Source organism: Artemia sp. Qi Xiang Cuo, chromosome 9 (assembly GCF_049724085.1).
Source record: "Artemia sp. Qi Xiang Cuo chromosome 9, ASM4972408v1, whole genome shotgun sequence".
In the NCBI taxonomy this organism is placed as follows: Eukaryota; Metazoa; Arthropoda; class Branchiopoda; order Anostraca; family Artemiidae; genus Artemia; species Artemia sp. Qi Xiang Cuo.
Window position 1 is genome coordinate 71,365,406 of NC_142802.1, and position 12,952 is coordinate 71,378,357.

General features: G+C 34.4%; 1 protein-coding gene across 2 annotated transcripts in view; it reads right to left on the bottom strand.

Moving 5' to 3' along the window:
- aph-1 (gamma-secretase subunit Aph-1) overlaps window positions 1-10,180 on the bottom strand; it is a 44,873-nt gene extending 34,693 nt beyond the window's left edge. The window contains exon 1 of one of the 2 annotated variants that reach the window (XM_089094854.1): window positions 10,107-10,180. The gene's annotated coding sequence lies outside the window, so the exon portion shown is untranslated. The remainder of the gene's footprint in view (window positions 1-10,106) is intronic. The other variant, XM_089094855.1, reaches the window with a different exon arrangement.
- Window positions 10,181-12,952: the final 2,772 nt, after the last annotated feature.

A 12,952-nucleotide genomic window follows, 5' to 3' on the forward strand; every position in this document is an offset into this window, starting at 1 on the left:
TCTCGAGCAAGCAGCTGTCAGTCAGGTTTATTTGCAGGTATAGCTGATATTAAAAATAATCAGAGTCATAGCTAATTTATCTACTAGAGGCTACCACCCTGTAGCAGCATAATATTTGTAGGCATGAATATATAATGAGTCAGAGGTAATATGATTGTCTGTGCAGCATTTTGACTCTTATTGATAGAAGAGCATCACCAGATACTGAAAACCATGTTGTGACCAATATGGGCCCAGGATTGCACGAAACCTCCTTTCAACTGCAGGCCCCAGGGGCTTCTTACTGCCCGGTTCTAAGCCAGCTTATGCACTTCTATGTAGACTTGAGAAGATAGTTCCTGTCCTGCACTGATTCTGGGACCATTTCTTTTCCAGAGGCCAAAATGATTTCAATGATTTAAAAAATATGGAAATTGCCACTTGGAAAGTTACATATTTAAAGTTTAACTATCATATCAACGTTTTGAGTGATGAATTCAAACGCTTCAAACAGGACTTATTAGGAGTTTCAGAAACTCATATCCCAGGGATAGTAAACAGAATTTGTTCACTCAGTCAAGAAGGGTGAGGTACATAGACAGGGAGAAGGCTTCATGATGAATAAGGAAGCTGCCAAATTTTGTTTAGGCTGGGAATGTATTAATAATAGAATGTCAGCTGCTCATTTTATGAATATGAATTGAAAGCATTTCCCAAAAAAGAATTTTTTCAATGAAAAATAAAGGCCATATTAAACTTAAGATCAGCAGAAATAAAAATCTATAATAATTAAAACTCAAAACGACCAGAAATTTTTAATAAAGAATAAATGAAACCCAAAACGAACAGAAATTAAATAAACAATCATAGTAAACAAACATACAACAGGTACCATATCAATCAATATATAAATCTTAAAACAAGTAAAGTTTAAATTGAATATGCAAATGAACCTTAAAACGGACAAAAATCTTTTACTACCTTATTAAAGAATAAATAAAACCCAAAACCAAAAAAAAATTAAATAAACAATCATAGCAAACAAACATACAGCAGGTAATAATATCAATGAATAAATAAACCTTAAAACAAGTAATATTTAAATTGAATATGCAAATCAAGCTTAAAATGGACAAAAATCATTACAAACAGGAGTTTGGCTACTGTCCCAAGAGAAAATCGTACTTCAAAATTTCAATTTGATGTATTTGGAGAAAAAAGCACACGAGGGGTGAGGAGCAGTTACCCTCTTATTACTTTCAACTCTTAAAAAGGGCAAAAGAAATTTAGATTTCCAATTGAAAGAGCCATCTCCAGAATTTATACAACCATGGCTTCCATAATTAAAAACTTCATATTTTACCGATGGGTAACTAGCATAATTTACGGTCCTTTCCCCAAGGGCTGGAGGGGGAGGGGGTCCAAACCTGGAACCATAGTATTTGACATTTGGACTATTTTAAACAAAAGGGCTATCTCAAAATTTCAATCTGATATGTTTGGAGAAAAAAGGGCAGGAGGGAGGCTAGTTGGCCTCTGATCACTTTTGCCTCTTAAAAAGGAACTGGAACTTTCAATTTTCAATCAAATAAGATTCCTCCAAAGTTTATATGACCACCACTTCCATAAAAACCTGATATGCCACTGAGGCATAATTTACGACCCTTGCCCTGGTCTCTGGGGATTGTGTCAACCCTGAAGACATTGTTTAATGACCTTTGGACAATTTTGAATAAAATGGCTATCTCAAAAGTTAGATTGGATACATTTGGGGAAAAGAGGGCATGAAGGGAGTTACTTGCCCTCCAGTCACTTTTGACTCTTTAATAGGGAAATAAAACTTCCAATTTCCACTCAATTGTTATATAATCTTTGGACCATTTTGAGCACAATAGCTATCTCAAATTTTTGACTGGATACATTTGGGGAAAAGAGGGTGTGAGGGGAGTGTTGCCCCCTGATCATTTTTGGCTGTTAAAATGGAGAACTAGAACTTTCAATTTTCAATCAAATGAGCCTCCTCCAAAGATTACATGACTGCCTCTTACATAAAAACCTTGTATGCCCTGAACATAGTTTAGATCGCATGCCACGAGTCTCTGAGGGGTTCTGTTGGCCCTGAAGGTTTGTTATCTGATCTTTAGACTATTTTGAAAATAATGGCTATTTCAAAATTTTGATCAGATGCATTTGGGGAAGAGGGCGTGGGGGAAGGGGCTAGTTGCTCTCTGGTCCCTTTTGACTCTTTAAAAGGGAAAAAACTTTTCACTGCTTTCCGCATGGGACCTCAAGCTCTGGGGGGGGTGACAACCCCAAGTTATCGCATGTCCCTGTAGAAGTGACTGAGAGAGATAGTAGTGAATCAGATAAATTTTACTTACAGCTACAGAACAAATAGACAGGGTCCCAGGTAGATATATGGTGCATTTATTAGGAGATTTAATCACCCAAGTTGGTAGAAATAGGGACAGATGGTATCCTAGCCTGAGTGAATTTGGTGTAAAAAAGAAAACAGCAATGGCTAGAGACTGCTACAATTTTGTAGGTACAACAATCTAGTTTTAACCATATAGTGTTAGGTCATAAAATGGCCAATAAGTTAACATGGTATTTACATGATGGTAAGAACCTTATTGTAAACCAAAGACTGACAGGATCAAAACAAGATACCAGCACATATAGGCATTTTGTTATTGATTTTAAAACTAAAGATCACCATCTAGTAGTGTCTAGGGTTAATTTAAAGCTGAGGTTTAGGAAGGATAACTTCCTTCTGGGAAGTTATGACGTTGACTCCACAATGACTCCACAATGAGAATTTGAGACAAACTTTCCACAAACAATTTGACAATGTAGAAAATGGATGGTATAATTTTAGGAAATGATTTGTGAAGTTGTCAATGGTGTCTTAGGGAAGAAAGTTATGAGTGCAGCTAGGAACATTAGTGAAAATGCTTTATATTTAACAGAGAAGAGGCTTGTACATGAACTATGTGAACGGAAGACCATATGAAAACAAGAGAAACTTAAAGAAAGTGGAGAAAGCATTAAAATATGAACTAAGGAGGTTTGAAGAGGAGGCCACGGATAAAATTGCTGAAGATATAGAAGATGGACATGTTAATAAAATTGAGAGAGAGAGAGAGAGCAGTAGATGGGAACAGAGCCAAGTTACAAAGAACCAGGTAAGAGACTGCACTTATCATCATGCACAGCTGCCCAAAGGCTGGGAAAACACATTTGAATATGATATTGTTATTGTGATTTTTACTGGAGACACAGCAGGGTGAAAAAAAAGCAATATAAATGTTAAATGCAATGATTAAGTTTGTTGTGAAGTGTGAAGAGGAGTCATAAATGATTTTTTTTCATCTGGGAAGGAAGAGGGAAAAAAAGAGAGTAAAACAAAAAATGCTAGATAATTTGATTGGGCAGTGTCAAGAAATTCAAAGAAATTTAAGTGTCAGGAGATTGGACCCAACTTGGCCCCTGCCTTCAACCATAAGGAAATCAAAGCCTATTTATTATAAATAAATAAAATGAGCATTAATCAAATTTATGTGCCATAAACTGAATAGTATTTTAACAAAACTTGAATTCATTTATATTAAGAAAAATTGATAACTATTCGTTTTCAAAATAGAGGAGGGTATTACCTTTTTAAGCCTAGGAAAATCAAAACCTTAAAAAAATTCATTTAAAGCTGAAAAAAAGAAAGACGAAAAATGCTCAACAGGTCTTCTAACTACAGGGCAATTGTAAAACAGCAATTTTACCCTAAGTTTCCAAGGGAATACTTCACCTTAAATCGCATTGTCCAGCAAAATAAGGAAAGATTCTGTAGAGTTGCTGGTCACTTTATTTTACAATATTTTACCAATTTCACATTGTTTCACCAATTTTGCTGACTGAGTTTTTATTTTATGGTAATTTTACAACAGTATAGTCAACCATATTCATTTCTCAGGTATTAGATTAAAGTGACATGTTTTTTTTCGTATGGTACAAGTGAAACTTTGGTGTTAATAGTAAGGAGGCATAGAGAGTGGCAGCCCATCTTTTAATCAGACAAATATCTTTTGTTTTGTTTTATTATTTGACCAAACTTCTTCAAAATCCTAATTTTCATATCACTCTGTCTATCAGTTTTCTGTCTTCTTTTTTTTCAAGAATAAGCTTTTAAACAAAATAAATACATTACAGGTAATGCTTTAGCATTGCGTCAGGAAAGAGCCAACTGCCTTTAGTGATTTACACCAATCTCTCTTTTTGTTTCCAAGATCAATCAAGAAATCTAGTTGTTTCTTATATTCCAGCAATGGCTTTAGCCTAATCCACTAAAATTGTCAACAAAAAATTAACAATTCCCTATGTCATTTATATTCAGGTCTATTTTAAGCCATAGTTTTATGTAGGGGGTACAGTGGGATATGGCATGTACATTCTATTTTTCTAAAAAAAAAAATGAAGCAAATACTTTTTGCTGACTTCAAGTTTACTGTTAAAAGGACTCGCTAATAAATTATATTTGGATACAACATAATTACACAAAAACTTAAAAACAGAAAGAAATATGTAAGATACATACAAACTTAATTGAAACTTAATATTTATCAAAAGCTGCACTGGAGAGTTGTTGAAAAGAAGAGTCAAGAATAGGGTAAATTTTATTTATATTAAGCTTGTTTACCAAATGGTTCATGGTAATGAACTGTATGTAAGGAGCAAAATGGCTCAATAGTAAATGAAATTTTAAAAATTTAAAGTTTTTAAGAGTTTTAATAACAATAGCTACATCAAAAGAATTGAATTTTTATGCTGATTCCAAATATATAAAGTATGCCTGAATTTCCTAATTTTTGAAAAGGGAGGAAATATTCCAAATTTTTGAAAAAGGGGGGTTTGACAAAAGTTTACCTAATTTTTAAAAAAGGCGGAAACATCTCCAAAACGTCAATAAATCTTATTGAAAATCACACCACCAGATTCAGCATATTTTTCACAAGTATTTCACAAGTTTTACCTGACATAGGGATACCATATAGATCTTATGGTAGAGGCTCCACTGTGCCGGGTAAAGAAAGTAAAGCCTCGAAACCCGTTAAGGCAGGTGGTATTTCTTCTGATGAGCCCTAAATGGAAGGTTCTACTTGGGAATATTTTGCTAGATTTAAGGTGATTTTGCATGTAAATTTACAACGACTTATATTTATTGATGACGACTTTGCATGGATTTGGACATTTCTGTTTGGTTGATGGTTTGGGTATACTGTTTGGTCCTAGGTAGTTGGATAGATGGGTAAGGTGAGAGCCTTGTTCAAGGACACATTTGTCTCAATTGCTGGATTAGGACGACAGTTTTTTTTTTTTTTTTTTTGCCAAGTAATTACCGCTTAAACATAATATATATATATATATATATATATATATATATATATATACTACTACTACTACTACTACTAACAACCCACCGCAGCACCAAGCCGCTTGAGGCCAACACAACTACACACGCTCCTCCTCCCCCCAATCTATTCAAAGCCTTCCTTTTTACACCCTCCCACGAAGTTCCCATTTCCGTAAAATCTTCCTTTATGACGTCCTCCCTCCCCAGACAGGGACGAGTTGCTTTCCGTTTAGCCCTAATGGTTGGCCAAAAAGAACAATCTTTGGCAATCTGTCATCCTTCATCTGCACAACATGCCCTAACCACCTCAACCTTTCTTTCATTATAGACCTAGAGAGCGGTATTGAACCACATTTTTTATATAGCCTATTGTTCGAAATACGGTCAGTCAGCCGGGTACCCAGAACAATCCTTAAGCAATTTCTCTAGAAAACATCTAGCAAATCTTCATCTGCTTTTCGGAGCGTCCATGCTTCAGAGCCATATTTGACCACTGTCATCACTGTAGCTTCTAAGATTCTAATCTTGGTTTGCAGACTTATCTTCCTATTCTTCCAGACTTTTTTCAACTGTGAAAAAACACCTTGAGCCTTGGCTATTCTGTTTTTAACATCTTCACTGCTCCCACCATCTTTACTTATAGTACTACAAAGGTAAGTGAAGCTGTCCACCTGATCAATCTTTTCATTACTCAATGTCGCCTTTTCATCTTCACTTATTCCTAGCCTTAGCGACTAAGACTTCTTAAAATTAATTTTCAAACCAATACTAGCACTCTGAACTCGCAAAACCTCTAAAACTTCATTCATTTTGCTCACACTTTCATCTAGGATGCTTAAATCATCAGCATAATCCAAGTCCAGGAGACTTTTTCCTCCACATTTGATTCTGTGGTCTCCCATCGCCTTTCCTGTGCTCCTTAAGACAAATTCCACCAATATAATCCATGTAAAGGGGGATAAAACACAACCCTGCTTAACTCCTGATTTAATACAAGACCACCTGCTAACATCATTTCCTACCTTAACCGCAGCAGTGTTATTCTCGTATATAACATTAATTACTTTATTGTATTTGTCTGGTATACCATACAAGGATACAACCTTTACTAAAGCTCCTCTATCAACAGAATCGAACGCTTGCTCATAATCTATAAGACTGAGGACCAAAGGTGTTTGACAACTCAGGCACTTCTCAATTATTAACCTAAGAGTGAAAATTTGGTCAACACATCCTCTACCTTTTCTAAAACTGCACTGTTCTTCTCTTAAAACTTTGTCTATGGCATCTCTCAGTCTATATATATATATATATATATATATCTCAGTCATATATATATATATATATATATATATATATATATATATATATATATATATATATATATATATATATATACTGGAAGCTGTACACAAAGAATCAAAACCAGGCTGACTATTACACAAAATGTAAACAGGCGCGTAACCAGCTGAGAAGTCTCACCAGAAATATCACCAAGAAGTATGAGGAATCAGTGGCAGCTACAACAAAAACTAACCCTAGGAAATTTTAGAGGTATGCGTCATTGGGTAAGCCTGGAAGGCATTCTGTCACTCAATTTGTACAAGGTGAATCAAAAATCTGTGACCCAAGGGAGATAGCTAATGCATTAAATAAGCAGTTCATTTCAGTATTTACAGTTGCAGATAATGCCCCACTTCCAGACCCTCCACAGTACAAAATTCAAAAAAGTATGCTGCCCATTAATATTACTAAAGTAGATGTAGAGACTTGACTAAAGAAGATTAACCCAAATAAATCAACAGGACCTGACGGAGTGCCCCCTCGGCTCTTAAAGGAGACATAAGCAGTACTATTGCATCCTCTCACCCTACTATTCCAAAAGTCCCTAAATACTAAATCTATTCCACAAGACTGGAAGGAAGCTTACATTACACCTGGTCATAAAGGAAGCAGCAGAGATGAAGCCAGCAACTATCAACCAATTAGTCTCACCTTGGGAGTCAGAAAACTTCTTGAAGGCATAGTTAATTCAGCCATAATTGAACACCTAAATGCAAACAAGCTACTATCTCCTAACCAGCATGGCTTCCGCCCCAGTCGATCAGTTGATACTAACCTCATTGATGCTTAAAAGCAAGTCACAGAACTTATGGACACGGGATCCCCAGTTGATATGATATTATTAGACTTAGCAAAAGCATTTGATAAAGTATGTCATAGGAGGCTAAATTCTGGCAAAAACCTGGTGACTAGAATTTAATATCCAGAAATGCAAGGTCATACACTTTGGAGTAAACAACCCTCTCAGCCAGTATTTTATGGAATCCAATGGTGGTTCTAAACAGCCACTGCCAAAAAGATCTGGGAGTCTTGGTTGATGACAAGCTCAAATTCAACTTACACACGCAGTCTGCAGTAGCCAAAGCCAACCAAACTCTTGGTATAATAAAGAGAATGTTCTGCAGTAGATCTCCAGCAGTGATTACTAAGCTCCTGAAGAGCCTGATCCAACCAAAATTAGAATTTGGGATGTCCATTGCCACGCCAGTTAACAAGCAATTCTGGAATCAGTGCAGCAGCAAGCAACGAAATGCATAAGGGGTTTTCAAAATTTGCCATATTCTACCAGACTCCAGAGGCTCAATATACCATCTCTCACATACCAACATAAGCAAGGGGATATATTCATGACATACAAATTGATCTGCAACCACAATATCATCCCTGATTTATTCCAGTTAGATAGTTTGTCAAGAACAAGAGGGCACCCCCTAAAGCTCTACTGGAAACAAACTAATACCAGGCTACAAAACAAATTTTTCTCCAACCATGTGGTTGGCTTATGGAATTCCCTTAGCCAGAATGCAGTCATGTCCCCTAATACTGAAGCCTTCAAGTCAGCTGTTGACAGAGATTGGTGCAGAAAGTCATGGCACACAGTTTGGGATGTGCCCAATGAGCTGAGTCACCATCATCATTGACTGGCGTCTGCGGGATTTGTCCTTATTGCTGGCAAGTGCAACTTAAGGTAATAGAAATGATTATTATATTCATAATCAGCATAAAAAAGGCATCAAAAGGTGTATTCACTTTATTCCTAACTCAATAATATGATTTGGTATTACTGGAGTTTGCAACAGAGGGTTGGCCCCAAATTATCTCCCCACACTTGGAAAGCTCCTGTCTTTCAAACCAGCCTAACCTTGGTAGGGCATTGCTATGGCCTAAAAATATACCTATTAGCTTGGAAAACAAAACATTTCCTTGGGCCCTATTTAGACTCTATATTTAGAACTAATTCTGAAATTTTTGTTTTTGGCAAAAACATACTTCAAGCAAGCTCATCAGATATCATTCCTTTTTGAAAAATAGATAGGCTAGGGGCATCCACCATATGGCTAATATAGGAGTAAAGTTCATTTGTGATGCAAATGTATGTTATATTTAGATCAAGGATGTAATTCTAGGTATATATTTGCACATTATGGGAGTGGGGGTATATATTCTGCAAATAGGCTATATAGGTTCTAAGAAATTCATGAATTTTGTAGAAAAACTGAGAAAACAAGGAAAATCGGTAATTGTTTAGCAATGTGTTACCTTATAATTAAAAATGTTAAGAAGACAATACATAATTTTAAATGTGTATAATGATCCTAGTTCTTACATGATCCAACGGGAGAACTTTTATGATTAAATCTCCCCTATAAAATTCATCAAAAGAGACAAAGTTTCCAAATATCACCATGTTGAAAATTCAATGCTTAAGTCTTTTAAAATTGTCGCTTTAAATTGCCGCCTAATAAGTTCTTTTATAGATAGTGTTCATGCCGGTCTTTTTAATATTTTTTTTTTAAAGAGCAGTGGCAAAGGGCAAATAGCAGTGGCATAAATACAAAATATTAATAGCAGTGGAGAAAATCAAAATGTTGTATTTTTGGCAAAAAACCAAAAATACAAAATATGCACAGCATTGAAAAGAAATGAAATAATATAAAAAAAATTATATAAAAAATCCATTGATTTTGAATTGAAGTTATCAGGTTAGGTTACAAAAGATGCACCAAATTTCTATAATTTCTATGATTTCAATTTACCACTACTTTTTCTTTAAACACGTTTTTTGACATGTGCTAAACGCTATCTATAAAACAACTTATTTGGCGGCAGTTTACAGCAGCAATTTCAAAAGACTTAAGCATTGAATTTTCAACGTTGTGATATTTGGAAACTTTTTCTCTTTTGAGGATTTTTAGAGGAAAGACTTGATGATAAAGGTTCTCCTCTTGGATAATATAAGAACTAGGATCATTATACATATTTTAAAGTAAGAATTGTTTTCTTAACATGTCTCCTTATCAGGTGTCACAAGGCTAAACAAATACCGGAAAAGGGTGAAGATAAAGGCTCTATCCCTGCAAAATGTGTTAACTAGGATTACTCTGCATATCATGGAGTACTAGCCTAATTGTTTTCTTAATATGTTTCCTTATGTTCAGCTTGACTCCTAGGCTTAAAATGCTGGTTGGCTAATTTGAATATTTTTATATATATACACTGTCAATTAGCCATCTGGTGATATCCCATAGGCTAGCCTACCTCAAAGGAACTTTATGGACTCCTTATCAAGAATCTACACTCTTGATCCATTTCTAGCGGTTTCATGTACACAGCTTAGATCTAAGGTATCATCGTCATTAATTTTACCAAAATAACTTACACACTTGTACTCTTTTAGTTGTATTTAACACATGCAATAAATTCGAAGTCAGGCTTGCTATTATTTAAACTTGTAATTTGAAAATGCCATCTATTTTAATCTACCAGAATGTCAATAACTGGTTGAATTGTTTACTTAGGGTTCCTGGGTTCCCATATTTGGGATTATTCTTATGGAACACCAATTATTCGGCCATGGATTATTCAGCCAGATATAAGGTATACGTAGCTGAGAGTAAATCTTTAATGAAATGTACAAAAAATTTTTCAATATCATAGGCGTTTATGAATCTGAACACCACCGATAATTTGGACCAATAAATTGTATCAAATCAATTTGATGAATAAAAAGAAATAGACACTGGAAAATTAATTTTGTCAAATAGAAATAACATGATATTATGTTGGAAAGTGCACAAGGATCATAATATAAAAAACTTGTAATGAAAACATGGAATAAAGTTTCAGAACAAGTAGGAGTTGAAGACAAGATTAAAATTTCGCTCTTGGGTTTAAGAATTTGCAAAAAATGTTGTCTGGGGGTATTTAAATGGATAAAATTTAAATATCTCGTAATATCTGGCAAAAATAAGATTTTTCCTGAAAAACTAGCAATTGTTATACTGGCAAAAAACAAACTTTTGTAGTTCAGATCTTTAACTTGATTAAAAACTAATCAACTAATGTAGTTCAGTATCCAAACCCATTCACTGAACTTTCCGCGATTATGAAGATTGGAGAGGCTACCAAATGCTAATTTTCTTATGGTTTTTCATCTCAGGTGAAAATAGAACGATGTAACATTTAAAATGGTCACGTTTCAAAAAAGGGAGACTTCAATGTATTTTTAATAATCAAATCTTGTTAAATAAGATTTTTTTCATTTATATTGGAAAAAAGTACGCTTTTGGTTTCTTCGTTATCTCCTGGTTATTTAAGGGTCTTTTGATTTTTCGCTGGGACGTTTATTTTCTTTTGTTTATATGCTATTAGTCGACAACCATTGTCATTTACCACATGTTTTTCTGGTAGTTGCGACCTATTTTCGACGTAGTGCCCTAAATTAGGTCATTTTTTCCAAGACCACACTGTCTTTCTATTAAGAACAAATAAAGGTCCAAATGGGGATAATTCCATTGACTAGACAGCGAAAACAGATATAAGAATCCAGACACTTGGATCACGTATACAGTGATCGTTATCTGCAAATATTTTAAAGCATTAATACTAAGCCAACATATTTATTATAGAACAAAATAATTACTTCCGGTTCAATCACTAGATTCGTCTGAGAGAGCTCAATAACAGGGTTCATACGAAGTCTTAAGTTGTAAATTTTCTTTTTTTTAATGTTTCCCATTTGTAAGTTGTATTTCGAATGAGGTGGGCAAAACATTCGTCGTCTTCGTCTATAGTATTACCCTCTTTATTAAAAATTCAACTTCATTTAGGCAGTGTTAAAGAAGAAAATTTACAAACCATGACTTTGGATGAACCTTGTTATTAAACTCTCTCAGATAAATCTAGTGAATGCGCTGGAAGTAATTATTTTTTTCTGTATAAACATGATACTTTTAATTTTAATGCTTTGGTATATCTACTAATGACGATCGCTGTATCTATGATCGAAATATCGAAGCTTTTGTATCTTTTTTCACTGTCTAATAAATAGACTTATCCTTATTTGAACGTTTATTTGTTTGTGCTAGTCTAGAATTTTATAATACTACTAATACTACTACTACCAACTTACTGAAGCACCAAGCAACATAAAGCCAACTCAGCTGCACGCACTTCTTCTCAAGCCTTACGAATTCAAGGTTTTACTTTTCCTCCTTTTCTTTCAATTCCTTGAAATCCTTTCTTCTGATGTCTCTTCACTTCATTTGAGGACCACCTACAATTTGTTGGGCCCCAGATGGATAAGTAAAATGTATGACAATTTTTCATTATATTTTATAATGTCCTTTTTATTAAATTATACAAATATAATGACATTATACACATGTAATTATATAATTATAATTATATAAATATAAACTATATAAACTATACAAAGTATATTTGTCATTATAATTTGTCAATTATAAAACCTGACCTAGTCATCTTAATTTTTTTTTATTATTATTATTATTATTATTATTATATTAGCCCTAAACAGTATTTTGGTGCGTCTTATTGTTTGATCAGTCAAACAAGAACTTAAAACTATCCTTCTGTATATCCTATGTAAGACATTTAACAACCCCTCCTCAGCCTTTCGAAGGGGCTATGTTTCAAAATAATGCTTGACCAATATGTTTGCCTTAACTTCCGACATTCTAATCATAATTCTTGGACTTATTTGGCACAGTTTATTGTTTGATCAGTGAAATAAGTGCTTAAAACTGTCCTTCTATATTTCCTATGGAACACATTTAACACCCCTCCTCAACCTTTCGGAGGGGCTATGTTTCAAAATAATACTTGACCAGTATTTTTTCTGCGACTTCTGATATTCGAATCTTACGTCTTGGACTGATCTTCCTATTTTTCAAAGGTTTTTTAATCTGTGAAGAAACATCCTGCTCCTTGGCAGTTCCAATTTTACATCTGTACTCTATCCATTGCTTAATTAACAATGCAAACCAGGTAAGTTAAATGTTTTTTTCTAAATTCAAGAGATACCTTCCCTTTTTTGACAACCCCCCTCCAATTTGAATTTGCCACTCAAGTTCGTAAACCAAAACAAGAAAACAACAAAAGAGGACATAATTTTGAGATAAGGTGGTTTCCATTGATGAACTAGACCTTTCAAAGAAGATTAGGAATCAATGGAATAAAGAAGTTTTTACATCTGGTTTACAA